General features: G+C 35.0%; 1 pseudogene; it reads right to left on the bottom strand.

Moving 5' to 3' along the window:
* Positions 1–5,193, bottom strand: part of LOC113457971 — a 140,265-nt pseudogene that overhangs the window by 127,306 nt on the left and 7,766 nt on the right.

The raw sequence follows: 5,193 nt of genomic DNA, 5'->3' as shown, positions 1-5,193 counted from the left end.
CTTGAGGAAGATTGTTTCCTAATTTTCTGAAATATTGCTACGCTGACATTGAAGAGAGCTGTACGAGTCTGCATTACCAGCAGCAAATTCCTTTAAACCACAACCTCTCCAGCATAAGTTGTCATCAGTGTTTTTGATCTTGGCCATTCTTACAGGTGGAAGATTGAATCTCAGAGTAGTTTTGATTTGCATTTCTCTAATGACTGAGGATGCTGAACATTTCTTTAAGTGTCTTTCAACAATTTTAGATTCCTTCTCTTGAGAGTTCTCTGTTTAGGTCTGTACTCCATTTTTTATTGGATTATTTGTTCCTTTAATAACCAATTTTTTGAGTTCTTTGTGTATTTTGGAGATCAGACCTCTGTCTGATGTGGGGTTAGTGAAGATCTTTTCCCATTCTGTAGGTTATCATTTTGTTTTGTTGACTGTGTTCTTTGCTTTACAGAAGCTTTTCATTTTCAGGAGGTCCCAATTATTAATTGTTTCTCTCAGTGTCTGTACTGCTGGGGTTATATTTAGGAAGTAGTATCCTGTGCCAATGCATTCAAGTGTACTTCCCACTTTCTCTCCTATAAGGTTCAGTGTGTCTGGCTTTATGCTGAGGTCTTTGATCCATTTGGACTTGAGTTTTGTGCATGGCGATAGATATGGGTCTATTTTCATTCTTCTACACAATGATATCCAGTTATGCCAGTACCATTTGTTATGTTTTCTTTTTTCCATTTGTTATCTTTTTCTTCTTTGTCAAAAATCGGGTATTTGAAAGTGTATAGATTAATATCTAGATTTTTGATTCAGTTCCATTGGTCCTCCTGTCTGTTCTTATGCCAATACCAGGCTGTTTTCAGTACTGTAGCTCTGTAGTAGAGTTTGAAGTCAGGGATTGTGATACCTGCAAAAGTTCTTTTTTTGTACTCAATTGTTTTAGCTAACCTGGTTTTTTGCTTTTCCAAATGAAGTTGAGTACCATTCTTTTGAGGTCTGTGAAGAATTTTGCTGGGATTTTGATGAACACAGTATTGAATCTGTAGATTGATTTTGGAAAGATTGCCATTTTCACTATGTTAAGTCTACCTACCCAGGAGCATGGGAAACCTTTCGACTTTCTGATGTCTTCTTCAATTTCTTTATTCAAAGATTTAAAGTTCTTGTCATACAAATCACTTGTTTGGTTAGAGTTACTTTGAGATATTTTATGCTATTTGTGATGGTAGCCTTCTTAATACAGTGACAGTAACAGGCCAGAAAGTATTGTTTATTGCTGTGTATTCAGGGACCATACACATAAAGAAATTAAAAGGTGGAAGGGCCTTTAAAATATCTTGAGAAGTGGTAGATGATGACTTGACTTTTGTTCTATAGCTTGATAAATTTGTACTGACCAAAATTATCAAATGAGTTCAGTATAAATATTCTAATGCAGGCATTCAGATTAATTCACAGAAGTCATGGGTCATAGAATAGATATTTGTAACAGAGACTTGCTAACTGTTTAATTATTCCTATTTGTTCTTCTTCCAATGTACATAACCTGACTATGATAATTGAATCATTAATGGATATGGTTGACTGTAAAATGTAAATGCAATTTTTGCAGTCTTATAAGAATTAAATTTTTAGTATGCTTGGAACAGCATACATTTTTCATTATTCTCCAAAAGACCAAAATGATGTTAATTTACAACATAGCCCAAGTGCAATTATCAATGTGCATTAATTATTCTAATTCCTTCTGGAATGTAACCTGATGTATAACATTACTTGTTCTTGGCTTTGCCTTAATGGCTTCTACTCTAAGCAAGTCCTTTTGCGCTCAGAGACGAGTTCTATTTCCCAGCTATCTTCCTTTTTTCCTTAGCAAGCTTTGTCTTCTGTGGTATTTACTGTTAATGGATATTTGGTTCTCTTGAAATACAACCCAGCTCTGGTCCTGGAACACACTTGACACTGATTCATTCACTGTGTGATGCAACGACCATTGTTGCACAGAGTATCACAGGTGTTATTCATGGCAAGTCAGAGTAGAGAAGATGCAGGTCCTTTGTGGTGATGACTCTCCATACTGAGAAAGTCAAAAGGTAATGGCTATAACAGTGAAAACCACAACTAACCAGTAATGACACACAAAAAAGAGAAGACATGCTACATATTTTAGTACCCAGAGTTTAGAAATTGAGAAAGGAAAGTATAGTGATAATGCCAGAATTTAAAAATATAAAATACTTATATATTTTTCCAAATTATATTATGTTTGTTTACTTATTATGGATTTAGTAACTTAATTCAGATCTCAACTCTTTTGCTTAAAACAGTTAGAATATATCCAGATTTCATAAGAAGTACATTGTAGTTTACAAGCATTGATTAGGAGTTAAAAAGAAAAAGGTGTGGATCCCAAGCACATTGAAGATCAGTATCCAGCAGACAAAAAGACAAGGAACATAAGAGGACAACAATTTGTACTAAACTCCCATTCAGCAAAGGCTGAGTACTGGCTATGGAAGGCAGCAGTTATAATCTTCCATAAATTAGACACAATAGTAGGAAACACAGTACCAACTTTCATTTCTAAAATTCACAGTGGATATCCATGAATTGGAGGTATCTTCTGTAAGCAATACAGACTCATGAACTGAAAACCCAATAGTTGCTTTTGTTTGTTTGTTACTGAATAACAACCACAGAGCCATGCTAAATTCTTGCTTATCACTCTTGCTTCTGTCGTTACCCTCCAGTGGTTGGAAGACTTTATTTATCGATTCTAAAAGCACAAAGACAGTATTCACAGTCATGTTTTCTTTTGTTCAAATACCAGTTTCCTAAAATTTTAATTTTCTAGTTTCTGTTTAGCACATTTAAGTACATGCATATACAAAACAATGGCATTATCATATTCTCAATTTGTATTATTCATAAACAAACCATATTTATTAAGCATCCTTAAAATAGTTTATAGTGACCTTGGTTTGGTATGCTTTCTTTCTATTCCAAATTATTACTTGTAATCTTTCTTTTTTATTGCTATAGCTTCAAATTTTTGAAAGAAAAATAATGGTCTCATTTTTAACTTAAAACTACTGTCAAAATGTATATGACAGACATCCAAGTGAGGCATATAAAACGCAAAATGTATTTTGTTAACATAATCTTGTTTCATGTTTTAATATATTTCCAAGGACATTTGCAAAATTGCCATTGGAAAATGAATAGAATAAATGGGAAATATCCAACTAAAATGATTATAGCAATCTAGCCAAGAATGTTATATAACACTTCAGCAGCAAATTGAACTCGTGCATACAAACTATAATACTTTAGACTTCAAGTTATTAATGAATGTGCTGATTTTAGCTCATGAAATCAGTGAATAATTGGTATTCAACAGAGGACATTTTAGCAGAACTGGAAGGCAGCAATTCTAAATTAGGCCACAGTCATTATAGTTGATGCACAACACTACATAATCCCTGTTTATCCTCATTATGATCTCTTATTTTTAATTTCTTGCCAACAAAGGCAAACTCCTGCACATACATTCTATTTCAAATGTATATGTGTCTGCTTTCAAGAAATTTTAAAATATTCAGCTTCTGATTGAGTATAACTTTCAAATATAGAAGAATAAAAATATCCCTGTTATGCACAAATTTTGAAGAATCTTAGCATGTGAAGATTTTCTATATTATTCTTATATCTTTTTGTAAAGATACAAATAGATTACATAGGTTGTCGTGGCCCGTGAGGGCCCAACATAAATTCCCTAATTCCCTAACCCGGCTGGAACGGAGTCGCGAGGAAAAGAATCTACACAGCTTACACCGTCATCATGGAAAAGGCCAGATCTCTCGTTTATTGTCCAAACATTTTATATACCCACACCAAATTGAGCAGGGAGGGGGAGAACATATTATGCCATCAACTAGGCAACCAGGTGCCTGGGTTTGAGTCACGTCCGCATCTGGCAGTCAGGTAGGCCTTGAATTAGCATCTCTATAAGACACCTTCCAAATTACAAAAGGAAGGAAGCACCAAATATCTGAACTCTTAAGTCATCAACTTCAGTCAAACATCTCTTCTCAGGTAATCCACATTTTAACAAAAGAAGCTAGGAGCAGGCATCCTGGCTTTTGTTAAGGGCAGAGACAGCTTGTCTGCAGAGCTAGGTAATCAGCCCGGACCGGGCTAATGGCTTTTATGCCATATCGAAATATGGGCCCACAATAGGTCCATGTAACTATACATATATATACATGTTTTTAGTTCAGTCTTGCCCTTCATTCTCTTATGTGATATGTTTTAAATAAATTTCACATTAATTATCCATGTGAACTTAGATAAACTCTTCAAGAAATCTAACTTACTTCCAGTTAACTGGTATATGATATTTATTCCAGTGTACTACTATATTTTAATGACAATGAATATCTGAAGAATATTTTCTGTATTTTTGTCTTTAGCAGGGAAATCTGAGCATGAATGATAAAAGTTATAATCAAGGAATGATGACATAAAATCCAAATATATGACTAGGAGACAATTTGTGAAGTTTTATGAGATCAAAAATGCTCATAACAAATTCAATAGAAAGTTAAATATTAAAAAGATTAAAACGAACTAGCGTCCAACAGATCAGGACTTCTGTTAGTTCAGACTAACCTCCACCTCTAATTTCTCATGTCAGTTTTTCTGACCCAGGCACCTAAATGCTGGACTTGCATGTTAAGTCATGTAATTGAGTCTCAGTGTCCAGTCAACCCCCAAATTTTAAAGTACAAATGCAATCACTCTCCCACGTGCATGCCACTGTGGTATGGACTGCAGGCACCTCTTGGAGGAAGGAGGAATATGGAAAAGCTGATAAACCAATGAGCTCTCAAGGTAATGTTAGAAAATATAATTAACTGTGAAGGCAAAGATTGTGACAGAGAAAAAGGACTCAGACAATGATCAGGCTATGAATGATGAGAAGATGTCTTTTTAAGAGAGAGGTTTTTGGTAGGTGATGAAATACACAGAGAGAATCAGAGACAGTTGACTCAGGAGGAGGGAAATCCAGAAGCTAGAATGAATTCATGATTTTCACATAAAAAAAGAAAAACAGGCCCAGGCTGTTGTTCTTTTGGAAAACTACAACTCCCATGCTCCCCCTGGACTACGGATACCTGTCGCTCCCCGTTAAAAAGGCAGGGCCAC

The sequence above is a fragment of the Microtus ochrogaster genome, chromosome 2 (assembly GCF_000317375.1).
Source record: "Microtus ochrogaster isolate Prairie Vole_2 chromosome 2, MicOch1.0, whole genome shotgun sequence".
NCBI lineage: Eukaryota > Metazoa > Chordata > Mammalia > Rodentia > Cricetidae > Microtus > Microtus ochrogaster.
The sequence above is the reverse complement of the archived record's forward strand: the minus strand, read 5'-3'. Positions and strand labels throughout refer to the sequence as shown.